Raw genomic sequence first — 13,701 nt, 5'->3', positions numbered from 1 at the left:
TGGTTGTCACTCATGTGGCTCCATGCAGTATTGAACTGAATTATGGTTTCACTTACAAAGAGTCAGAATTCAAGAGGGAGTTAACTTTCCAGTACAAATTTTCATTGTGCAATTATATCCATAGTAAGTGTATGTGAAATGGCTAATTTGTCAATCTTGATTTTTTGTTGTTTTTTACTACTGTCTACCGTATATAATTTTCTGTATCATTTAGGGTTTAGAGTTGACTTTGGGCAAGAGACTGGTCGCCAGCCAATCACAGAGCAAATATTGCAATAAACAACCGCTGAGTCTTAATTAAAGCATGCAAGACAGTCACATTAATTTTTGAAAAGCAGTATGAAATATTTCTTTTCTTTTCTGCTTTTCTTTTCGCACCACTTTCCTGCACGACACTGGTTGAATGGAAAGTGCAGCCTTTGCCAACACACACATACACGTGCACACACACACACTTGCAGTGACCTGTGACTGGAGACACCATTTGCTATGCAAAAACACTGTCTGTACACTGGTCAGAGAACTCCTTAAATTATAACATTAGAAAGGCCTTTTTCCATTTTTAAATTACTTTCCCACAGGAATGGTCTCGATCTCGGTTGGACAATCCATCTGCAGTGTCGACATGACGTCATCAGAGCGCTCCTTCCTCTTTTAACATATGTGCTGGCTAGAAAACAGCAGTGCATGCCGAAGTGACTGTCTGCTCCACTAGTTTGTGGTTTTCTTTCCAAATGAGCTCAACCTTATGTGAGAGAGGAGAAAGCAATGCAGACAGAAAATCTGTAAAACCCATTATAAAAAACCATAGTGCATAGTCCACAAACCAATGTAATGTACAGTATTTCACTGTATAGTCCGTTTTGAAATGGACATTGTTTCAAAGCAAAAAACTGGCAGACAAGCGTGGAGGTGCCAGGAGGTTGAAATAGTTTTCTTAAAATAAAGGTTGACACTTAAAGACCTATTTGAAAAAGTTGACATGACAACTCTTCTTTGCTTTGACAAGTGGGGGTTGAGAATTCGATTTTTAAGAAGCAATTTCTCTTCAGGCACTGCAGCTTTATCAGATGCCCACATTGTGTGGTGACCTTCGTCCCACCCTCTTTTGCTATTCTGGGCACAAGACATAACACAACCATTACTTCATAGACTGCAAATGGATCTCCAGTTGCCATGACAATATAACGGGCTGTCTTCTTTAGCTATTATGATTTTGTAACAAATGAGGACTGGAGGAGAAAAACAATACACATTGATGTAGTCTTAATACAAATGGTAAAACCAGTTTTCTTTCTTTTCTTTTAATTGATATTACCAAAAATCTGGCACCACAGTGGCCTAGTGCTAAGCATGTCTGCCTTGCATATTTGAGGTTTGGGATTCAAATCTTGGCTCTGGCCTTTGTGAAATTTGCATGGTCTCCTCATGCTTGTGTGTTTTTTTTTATCTAGATACCTTGGCTTTCTCCTACATTCCAAAAGTGAAAACTCAAGATTGTCCATAGGAATGTTTGTTTATTTGTGCTCTGCAATTGGCTGGTGACCAGTTCAGGGTGCACACCGCCTGTCGCCCAGTCAGCTGGAATAGCTAGCAAGCAAGCTAACAAGCTAGCAAACGTCTTCCGGCAGGCAGCAGCCAAATCTCCTCAAGACCATCACAAGTCTTTAGGCCAAACATCACAACAAAACAAAACAAAACACAGGTGTCTTGGTGAAACTACAGTACATTTCACAAAGATCTTCAGTCAGTCCAGTGTTTGTCTTATGTGTTTTAGTTCATAAACAACGCAGCTGAAATGACGGAATGTGGCTGAATGCAGGTTTGAGATTATGTTCTGTTCAATTCCAGCTTTTGGAATGAAGTGGTTGATTCACAAGCGCCGTTTTTTTTTTTCATCGTGCTCATCATTCTTTTGAGGTCCAGCCAAGCCGTTCTACCTTGTATGCTCTCAAAATGCTTTTACTTTAACTGTCCATTTCTGAGGAGCTAAAAGACAGACGGCTGCTTGTGCTTTCCCAGGAGGCTGAAAAGAGCTGAAGAGTTTGCTCTCATCATGCAGCAGAGAGGAAGGAAGCTTCCTGCTGGTTTATTTTTTCCTTCTTAGCACATGACTGAAAGCCATTAAAAGACGTGTCTTGTTCCCTTGATTCTTATTTATTTCTACAGATTGTTTTGTTTCACACTTAAAACTGCACAAGGACTTGGATGTGAATGAAAACAAATTTGTTTGGATGCCCACTGAGCTTGAACTGTGTCCAAACCAAAACACCAAACTCAGCTGAGTGAAAAGGCTGACGCCACTTTGGCCAACTGCAGTCCACTGTATTGATCTAGTTAATGGTTTCCATTGCAATAATACTTTTTAGCCAGCAGACATTTCATTAGGTACAGTTACACAACCTAATGAGATTCAATGCGCTAATTGTGATATAAATTCATCTTTTATAATGACCCGTCCCTAATGAAGCAAGATACTCCAGTTTTTGGAAACATTGCAGACAACATTCATATGAATTGTCGCCACTGAGAACACATCTTTATCTCTGGATTTTGACTGATTTTGCAAGGCCTACAGAATATTGTGTTCTATTGCTATAAAAACATGGAACCTACAAAAAGAAAGATTAGAGTCTTTTCTTTCATCAGGAAAAAAATATATTTGTATCTGTTTCCGTTTTGCAGCAGTTAACATTAGAATATAGCTAAGTTTCATCATTATTCTATTATTCTATTAATCTATTTAGAAATGTGAGTAAATTTGCTTTTTTTTAACATTGCCCTGGTTGATCTCTTTTGCACTGCTGCCACCTGCTGGCCGTTTGTGTAATAACTACCATTTCTTCAAGCATACTTTGCAGTTGAAAGGCTGCATCAAAGCCTTTTGTATGTTCTAGCATAAAAAAAAGATAAAAACATATAAATATGTCTTAGGGACACTTAAAACATTTAAATATAATGTATTTATACGTTTTGGGAAGCAAATTAGTTATCTATGGATGTGCATTTTTTCTAACATGCATTTCTTCCTATAAGTATATTTTGTGTGACTGTATATCAGGATCTTGAGTCTATCAATAAAAATAATAACAATAAATCATAGTCTTACCCGATTATGTTAATCGTAGTTATAGTTCAAAATGGTGAGAAATACACTTAACCATCTTAAACTATGACAACTATTACCGTGAGGGGTTTACATGATCCACAGGGCACTTTTCAATCATCATTATTGTGCATCTCAATAAGGTTTATCAATTTGCATTTAAATAACTTACTGACCTTTTACAGATGCATTTAAAAAAGGACGATGATGAAAAGAGATTTCAACCATTATGCAGCATTCTGAATGCTTTATTTAAAGGCGATATCATGCATTTTTTTCATAATTTAAAACAGTTGCTGAGTGTCTTAATAACATGACTCCGATGTACTTTCATCAAAATACCCTATCAAGAATTCTATAGGTGGGTTTCATGTGACGTCTCGACAAGCGGCCCAACCCCAGATGGGGGGCAGGAATAGTAATTTGCCCATAAGAAAAAGCTGAGAAAATGGCGAAGTTTTGTGCTGTTTATGGCTGTACCAACCGGTCTAATCGAGATAAAATTAAAGCTACTTTCATGTCCCGGAAGTAGTAACCCATAGAGGCGGGGGGTGTTGTTAATTACCGAAAGAAGACGGCAGATCTGGATTAAAAACCTTCGTCTGAAATCCGGAGGAGCAGAGTCGGACAACAGTCATATATGCAGTGATCACTTTGTGAAAGGTAAGGCTACAGTAATGAAACTACTTACAAATCTGAATAAAACTCTCAACAGGTCGGTGTTATATTACTGGAAACATAGCTAACCATGATATTACTGTGTGGCGTTTGTTCTACAGCTTGTGTGTCCATGCTAGGTGACTGTGTCTTTGTTTGTAGTAATGCTAGCTACGTCAGCTATCACGACGAGTAGTTCTTAAATTGAGGTCCTTCTTCCAGGAGGGCCACAATTACATACTGCTGGAAATATATACTTAAGCATTGGTTCATTTACAAGACGTCTACATAATTACAGAACGTAGGTATATGACTGATGAGTCTCTGTTTGACCGTTTAAGTCATTTAAGATCAGTCGTAACAGTTAGTCAGCTTGTAGCCTGACGCGAGTGTCATTTAATGATGCTAGATTTGTGTTTGTGCATACATTATAGCTGCATGGTAATTCAATGTCAATACCTTGCGGAGTTTTGCGAGAGAATTCATATATGCGTGTGTGTTAAGTTGGTGTCGGAAAATAAAGGAAGGTGCTAGAAAGACAAGAGAGCCTCCTTGCCATCTTTTACATGGTGTCAGAAGTAAACTCAAAGCGATGGCAAAGTTTACTCCACCGACAAGCTTCCCCTTCGATAAGCCTGGTGAGTGGCCAGATTCGAGGCAGCGGTTTGTGAGATTTAGGACCGCTACGAAACTCGACAGAGAAGATGGCGCGTTGCAAGTTAGCAGCCTGATATACGCCATGGGTAGCGAGTCCGAAAACATGTACAGGTCGTTGGCTTTCAACGTGGAGGGACACAGAAATGACTTTGAGCGTGTGCTCGGCAAGTTTGATGAATACTTTGTGCCGCGAAGGAACGTGATACATTAATGCGCATGTTTTCACCAGCGGGCGCAACCGCTGGGTGAGAAGGCGGAGACATTCATCCGAGCCTTGTATGAACTGTCGGAACATTGTGACGTTGGCGCAACCAGAGAGAAAAATATCCGCGACAGGATCGTTGTGGGAATATTGGACAAAGAAGTTTCACGTAAGCTGCAGCTGACGAACGGCCTGGCGCTGACCATTGAGACAATCAGGCAGAGTGAGGAGGTGGCGTCTCAAATCAGCATGCAGGGAAAAACAGCGGAGATGGTACGTGAAGTCACAAACAAATACCACAAGCCCACCAAAGGCCACGGTAAGCAAATCTGTTGTTTTTCAATATGCACACACCACAAGCCTGCAGCAACACTTAAGCTGTATGGAATCGCAATTCAAAAGATGTCAACCGTCCCAATGCTTGCAGCTCAGAGATATCAAGTTTATAACCTCTAAAGGTGACAGATTGTATAAATTGTGCATTATTCTCCAAAATACCTCTTGAACATCTTGGCAAGCTGTGAGAGGAGGGGAAGAAAATTTAAAGGCAGGGGAGGATGACTGATGCGTGATGTAGTGTTTCGGCCCTCCAGCTCTAAACATGGTGTGTGCCAGTTGGATTGAACCATGAGTTGACGTTGGTATTGTGTTTGTGGGAGTGGCTGTGCAATGCGAGGAGCCGTGCTGAATGACGTCTTGTCTCAGGCTAAATTATATTTAGGTTGTTATGTTTGAGTCTGGCTCAGTAGAAAGAGTGCTTGCTAACTTGTTTCACAGCACCAAGGTTCAACTCTTGGCTGTGCTCTGGGGACTTTCTGTGTGTTTGTTTGGCTTCTCTCTGGGAACTCTTACTTCCTCCTTGAGACCAAAAATGTGTTTGTTAGTATGAGCGTGGTGGCTGTCTGTCTTTCTGTGTACCAGTTTTGTGACTTCCTTATCTCTCTGCCTAGATCAGAATCTAGAATGGATTTTGAAGTTTTTAAAGGTTATGACTATAATTCCAGTCTTGGAAAAAGATTTGCTCAGTAGTCGTTGCCTTTTTTTATTTATTTTTTCATAGCTTGAATGACCTGACACTGGAGTTGGAATCAGAAGAGTTTGGTGAAAGGAGGAGTTCTGTAAATGTTTTATGACAGTGCCCTGCAAAGTCCAAATTTCCTACTGATTCCCTTTACCACAAATGCACCTTAGGTTAGGCCAAAACATAGTAGTACATACCAACAAATTAAATAAAAAAAAAACTATCTGCATACTTGTAGCGTGTAGTGCATGCCTTGACTTTTCTCACCCTATTTTTAGTCTATTAATATGTTACGTCAACCTGTCAAGGAGCTACAGATGGAAACTAGCTGATGGCTACAATATAATTTGTCATTAATTACGTGTAACTTTTCATTAATACGCGCAGTCCCTTTTTGAATAAATGCATGGGTAAACAAGCTGTCTTCTTCTCATTCTATTAAAAACAGCCAGGGGTTGTTGTAACATACTCACATAATGCTATCCCAAGAGCTTGTTGCTGCTTATGGATGTTTTTATCCAGGGGTCCTTGGGCTCCGTGGGATGCCGAGGGAGACAAACAAAGTGGGGGAACTAGGACACACTGTTCCCATAGAGTGATGTAATCTGTCATGTGTCAGAATAAGCAGAGACCATTGAAAGAATTGGGCATGAATTTCCAATCATTTCCTTAACGTTTTGCAAAACAGCATTGAGAATGAAGTCATCTGTCTCATGTTCACATGTAGGTTAGGAGTGTGCCTCTCTCCAATACATGGGGGGGGGGGGGGGGATGCCATTCAAGGACGGCTCATTTTAAAGGGGAACAATTAGATTCGATTTGATCCAGTTGGATTACGATTCACGGTGACATGGTGCAGTTCAGTTTGAAACTCTTCAAGATTTTCTAACAATTGGTAACTTTTTGGTCGGCCCTCGGTCCGTTCAAGCTCGAACCGATGCACTCACATCTTTGAAATCAAAACTGATCTTCCAATTCAAATAATTTTAGTAAGACTAGCACAATTGCCTTCATGTGCCATATGGCTTGTATCACCTAATAATCCAAGAGAGAGATGAAACTTTTTAGAAAAGGGTTTAAAGAATAAAGGTTCAAAGTATGAAGATTGCCAAATGTATGTATGTGGAATCACATTCAGTTTGTTTGAAGCCTTGATGGAGTATTGATCTGCTGATCTATAGCAGCCACAGTAGGCCTGTTCTTCTTCTTCAAGGTCTTTGGCGGTCGATATTACTTTGAACATTTAATGAAAGGCGCCTGATACAGACAGTGCATGCAAAGCTTGCCGTCCTATATTTCACTGTCGCAAATATAAGAGAATGGAACAGAGTGGAAGGTTAATTTGATCAAATACAGTTCAAATGTACAGCAGTAACTTCAGTTAAGAGTGTGTTTGCCACCTCAATAGTTACAGTAGTTGTAACTGCAGTGTAGTGCTCAAGTGTTGTTAGTAATGGGGGTGGTGGTGTCTGTTTTTGAAGACATTTAACATTTTCAATTTGATGTTTTACTGTTTTTGAATTTACTTATAGGCATATATCAATGTGATATAATCATGAGTGTTTAAAAGAATACAGTGGTGATTTTGTGAACTTTATTTGATCTTTGTACCCTCAAATGCTGTTGGAGGGGCAATGTGCATGATGTTGTCAGAGTCTCTTGTCACTTAGGGACTGAAGGTCTGGGGTCAGATTTTGATTACTTCTGTTCCCCCAATCAAGAAGGGGAACTGTATAAAGATGTCTGTTTACCATCAACCTTACACCTTTGTTCAATCTAGGAGATGACATGTCTGCCCTTTGTTCAATCAAGAGCCGGGAGGAGGAACCTTTTATCTTTTGAGTATAAATGAGTCGATGTTCTGTAAATTGTCACACTCTTGGGGGGTCTATGACGCATTCAGATGTGGATGTCCTAACGGTGTCTTTAGAAGCTTCTAAATAAATTCTTGCAAGAAAACTTCTTCATCAGATCCTGAATACAATTATTTGGACACGCAAAGATTACACTTAATATAGTAGGTAATAATTCCTTCATTTTCTGCTATTGGAGGATAAAGTGTTAAATGTGGTGACCGAGTGCTAATAGCGGTAGCGGTGTAGCTAGCAATCTGGTGCAAGTGTTGTTGTAATGATGACATAGAGGAAAACGTGATGGTGGACCAAAACTGTTTCGTTGTCAAAACTGTGTGACATGTATATATATATATATATATATATATATATATATATATATATATATATATATATATATATATATATATTGTAATTATCCTTTTTTAATGACTAACATATGTTTAACCTTATTATTTTATTATTTAAAGCCATGAACATATTCATATAGAAAAAGCCCTAAAAGCAACGCAACTAGTGTACTGTACAATACAGCTAGCTATTTTGTCATAATTTTTTTTTTTTTATCATTATGATTTTTTTATTTGACGTGAGTGGTACTGATTAATTTGGTGATATGTCTCAATATTTCTGTTCAAACAGTGAATGTTGAAAAATGATGCATTTCATTTAACCTTTCCAGATTCGCTATATCGCCTATATCTGATGGATTGTTTTAGCCCGACTAAAGTGCAGATACTGTACAGACCCCGGGAGAGACGTTGCAAGATGGTGCCTTCCAGTAATGTTCTACATTAGCATCCATAAAGCGTCTCTTCCTGCTCTGCGTTGCTGATGCAGCTCATAGAAATGTCAGCTACACTTGGACGCATGAATACACAGATGCACATTCATGGCTATACACACATATTTCAAAGACAAATGGCTCCGTAGTTCATGTGAGTTCATTACCACACTTGACTTTTGTGATCTGTCTAGGTCAAGTTATCAGCGCTGACTTCATCTGTTAGTCAAATGAACCGTAAGGAAGTCTGCCCTCCAACCCCTATTCATGAGGAAGGACCTCGCTTATTCCCACTTCAAAGGGATATTTCAAGGGGGTGGCGTTGAAAAATAGCAAACAAGTGCACAGAAGCATGGGGGCGTCGCTGTGCTACATGCGGCCATGAAGACCCCGGGCCGAAGCAATTAGGATTTGATTAAGCGTCGGAGTGAAAGGGGCCTTTCAACTTCCCCTCTTTCACCCTGTTAGCCAGAGACAAGCACGCTTTGTGACACACACACCCAATCATCTGAAGGCATTCCTCTCGCCCGACCCACTTTTGGCAGACGAGACCTGGGCCAGAGGGCTCTCCTTGGTTTTTTGTTATTAAAAACGTGCATCTCACGTCCTCCATCATGAATAAGTAGATGGCTTTTGTCTTGCAATATACAGATAGACATACGGTAAGATTTCATTACAGTATAGATCAATATACAAACTCTTATCATGCGTGGATACGCTTCTTTAGGGATGACTGTAATCCTCTTTTCTGCTGAATTTGGTATTTACTAGGGATCGTCGAGTATCGATACCATGTATCGGTATCGGGACGATACCAGGACACATTTCACGGTATCGGTACTCGCGATGGATATCGATACTGGTCTGTTATTGTGGCCGTTTTTCGGTCACGAACTAAAGACTGAAATGGTTATTTTGCATTCATTGCCCGCCACAGGTTTGGTAAAAGCGCACATAAGTCTTCAGTTGTACTCAACAATTTAATTAGCTCTGAAGTGCAGACATATCTTTGTAGATTGCATATCGTCATTGACTATTGCACTACACGCTATGAGATGAATGACGAACAGAGAACAGGAAATGGAAATACAGAGCAGCCTTCCAAATTAAAAGCATGTATTTCAAAACAAGATATACAGGTTATGTGACAACTAGTGTTGTTTCGATACTGTTTTTTGGCTCCTGATGCCGATTCCGATATCCAGTTTTGCAGTACCAATACCTAGTTTTGTTTATTTTCTAACATGAATAAGCTGCCCTGCCATTGGTTCAGAGTATTTAATGGCCAATAGGATATCTTGGCTCAGCATGCAATGAACATGTCACACATCAGTGAATGTCGTGCACAAGGAAGAAACAAGATGCTGCATCCAAAGTCCCATATAGTGTTGGAAATAATGGTATCGGCATGTTACTTGTTAGTACTTGCCGATGCCGATACCACTGTTTTAATGCTTCTCCCGATATCGGTATCGAAACAACAGTAGTGACAACAGAAACAACGAACTGACAAGGACTGAACGGAGGGTAATCAATAATGAGCAAACTGACAAGACAACGGGGTGCATCTGGACAAGACACAAATGCTTTTGTCATTGCGACAAAATGCTGCATTAAGTTATCTCTGGTCGTACTCAGCAAGCCTTTCAGCTTGCTTCAGGTGCGTGGCTAGAGTTTTAATATTCATTTTCCCGCATTGTTCTTCTTCTTCTTTACCACCTTTTGGGGACATTGCTGAACGCCTGGCCTATGGTATTTTTGTATTTCTGGAGATTGCAATGTCCTGTAAGGATTTGCACTACCACAGTTTGAGGTCAGTTTGAGGTTAGGGGTTCAAATCACTTCCTGTTGGGAGTTTTCTTGTTCTCCCCATGCTTGCCTCCCACATTCCAAAAACAAGCATTATACGTTCAATGAGGACTCTAAATTGCAATTGGCTGGCGACCTGTCCAAGGCATAACCCGTCTCTTACTCATCGTTAACTGGGATAAGCACGAAGCAGCTAGTGTTGAATTTTAGAGCTCAAGAAATGTTGTTGTACACAAGCACATTTTTGGTAGGGTCACTTATGCAATTTATCAACCTTTCTGGCATTACAGATCCTGACGGAATGACACAAAAAGCTATTACTGAAGTAAAATACGGCTCGACCTGAAATTAGTCATGTAGCATCCATCAGAGTTGCAGACTGAAACGTCTTCCCAAGCCCTCCTTCAGGTCTCCACTCAGAGGAGGGGCCACAAGAGGGGCATCGTGGTTCAGGGAATATTCTGTCTGCATGCTGTTGTTTTCCCACCAAATATTCCCATCTGAGTTTTGTGTTTGTTAAACTCTGACACACTTGCTGCTACAAGCAGCATTCTAACCATGTTTTTATTCCTCAATGTTATCCAAATTCATTCCTTTCATCTATATTTTCATTGTTTTTGTTTGTGTGCACCCTTGTGAATGTAATGATACATTTCCACAAAACTGAGCTGCAATTGAGCTAAAATGACAGATTACAGGGCAGGAGAGGATTTACATTCCCTGGGAGCCAAAGTGTGTCCAGCATGAAGTAGTGCGGTGCCAGGCAACCAAAGCTCTCTGTTTACTGAAAGAAGGACCGGCTCTCCCAACCACCAAAGGAGATTTCCCCTCATTTCCTTTGTGCTTGGGGAGTTTTAGAGTGAACTTGCCGCAATCTGACCTTTAGCCCAAACGTTAAGGCCTTCAAAGCCGCCTTGGTCAAATCTCAGTAGCGAAAGCCCGTCATTACTGCTGCATGAATTCATGTCAGGTGATCAATGAAGGATTCACAATGTCAAGCTGCTAAAACCGTCTCTTGGTTCCATTTAACAAAGTTGATGGTCACAGCTGATAGCATGAACACAGACAGCGCAACACACAGTTTTGTCCGCATCATTAGCAAATGCCATATTACATGTACTTTAGCAAATGCCATATTACATGTACTTTAGATGTGTTTCGCTATAACTAGATATACAATATTGGGGGAATAGGGGGGGGGGACAAGTTTTCCAATTTTCAAAATCTCCAAAAGGGTTTTTCAAACCAGTTCAAACTGATTCGATCATCAATTTGTGGAAGAATCCACGGGGGGGAAAAAACCTGACCGACAAAAAGGTAAAGAAAAAAAATGAAATTAGTATAAACCATTTAGATATGAGTAATCAAAACAGTTCGTCACTGGGATTTGATATGTTCAATTAACAACCACATTGAATAAGATGATGGAAAAGCATCTAACACAAACAAACAACAAATAATGTGTTAACAAGTAAACAATACTATTGTCCAGGCCTGCTTCACTATTATTATTATTTTTAAATAATTCTCTTGAACAACAATTTGAAAGAAATGTCTGATTTTCGTTAGTTAATTTTGAATACAACTTTATTACTTTTGTCATTTTGAAGTTATTTTTGTGACCATTTGGATTTTTCTTTCATTAACAGAAGGATATCAAAAATTCTGTCCACGTGTAAATTTGTCATGTTTTATTGGCCTTATATTATGCAATGCTACCAATTTAGTTGACTTGTAATATGCTCTGAAATACACTTTGACATGTGCTATGTATGTTCATTTGAATGACATTACCCACACTGCCAAACAGAGCCATATCCATCACATAAGATTCCTTCTTGTTTACGTATATTCATTGATCTATTTAAACAATGCCACATGCGGCACTTAAATGTGCTGTCCAAGCTTTGCCTTATCACCAGCCCCTTTGGAAAGCTGCTTGTACTGTATACCAAGCAGGTGAGCTGGTTCTTTTGGGCAATGAATAGATCACTTCACTGGACAAGCCACATCTTTTGATGCTTTTCCCCCTTAGCTAGCTCAAATGGACTAATTTTCTCCTTGATTCTCAGGTTTGGACTCCATGACATCCTTTCCAAGGCAGATCAGAAATGTATCCCAGCTTCATGGCTGCCTGTCACTGTGTAATAACAACAAACCCAAAGTCTCTGAGACTTTCTTTCCATAACCATATCTGAACCTCGCATGGCATGATTTGCACCGTCTTTGCCAGAGCCAGTTGCTCTTTGCACCATCATGTCCTTCTATGGTGAACACTAGTAAGCCAAGTCAGTGAGCTTGTGATGTCTACTCAGCCAACCGAGACTGCTATTCTGCCTCCTCGTGGCTGCAATATGCAAATGCACAATAACTTTTTTTGGACTGTGGTGGCAACTGGCAAGTAATATACAAAAACGTTTTCCATAGATTAATCAGGCTTCTAATCTGTACTATAAATTCTATCCTTGTGCTACAGTGGGAGACAGAGGTACAAGCCAGTGATGCTGTTTCTACTTGGCCATAGTTTTTGTACTTCCTATTTGTTGCATTAAAAAAAATAGTCAAACATTAGTTTACTGTATCAAAATTTCATTTGGACACAATCTAAGATCACACACCACAGATCTAGGCTGCCTCACCCATTAGGCCAGAAAGGCAGATGCTTAAGGTGCAGTGGACTCTAGAGGGCGCCAAAAATCGGCTGAAAATTTACCTTCACTCAAACAAATTAAGAACTCTTATTTTCAAGTCAAAAGGAAATTGGAGTAAATTGAAGGCTTCATGGAAGGAAGGGCCTGCAAGATAAGTAATAGTGCCTGTTTTTCCTATGCTGTGGATTTGGCTCAATAAACCACACACAAGCACAGTACAATAGTTGCCATGCATCATTCAGTCAATGAAGTGTCTTAGCAAATTTATTGGAGATCATGCTAACATTGCATTATTTTATCAACCGATAACATGCTTGTCTATTATTGTCTTTCTAATCTAATTTATTTTTAAATAATTAATTTCTAATTCAATTTTTTTTTCTGCCCTAATTTTTGGGTTTGCTTTTAATTGTCTTAGTTTAGTTTACTCTGCCCTTTAAAGTGTCCTTGTGTGTCATGAAAGGCGCTAATAAATTAAATGTATTATTATTATTATTAATCTTCTGAGACAACTCGCTCCTTCACTTTCTGTCATCCATGTTCAGTGTGGTACACACCATGTCACCAAAAAGCACAGTGACTATTTGTCACCTTTTAAATAGGCTGACTGACTGAGTATGAGTTTGAAGACACCTATAATCCCAATTAAAGAAGCTGTGGAAGGTAAGTGGTGGTCGACTCACTGCGTCCAACACTAGCTGCAAGCACTACCAGAGGCTAATGCTCCATTAGAAGAAAGTGGGGAGTCGGACTTTTCCGGCTTCATACCAGGAAGTGTGTACGGGAACGCCCCCTTGAACTCGGAAATCCCACTTGCGAAATCGGGGAAAGAAAACAAACCCGAATTCGCCAAGCAAATTCAATGTGATGTCACACTACAATGGTGACCCTATGGAAATACATACCGTAAATGCTAAAACACACTTCACTCAAGTATAAAACTAGATAGCTTGCTTCATTC

The sequence above is a fragment of the Vanacampus margaritifer genome, chromosome 13 (genome assembly GCF_051991255.1).
Source record: "Vanacampus margaritifer isolate UIUO_Vmar chromosome 13, RoL_Vmar_1.0, whole genome shotgun sequence".
In the NCBI taxonomy this organism is placed as follows: Eukaryota; Metazoa; Chordata; class Actinopteri; order Syngnathiformes; family Syngnathidae; genus Vanacampus; species Vanacampus margaritifer.
The sequence above is the reverse complement of the archived record's forward strand: the minus strand, read 5'-3'. Positions refer to the sequence as shown.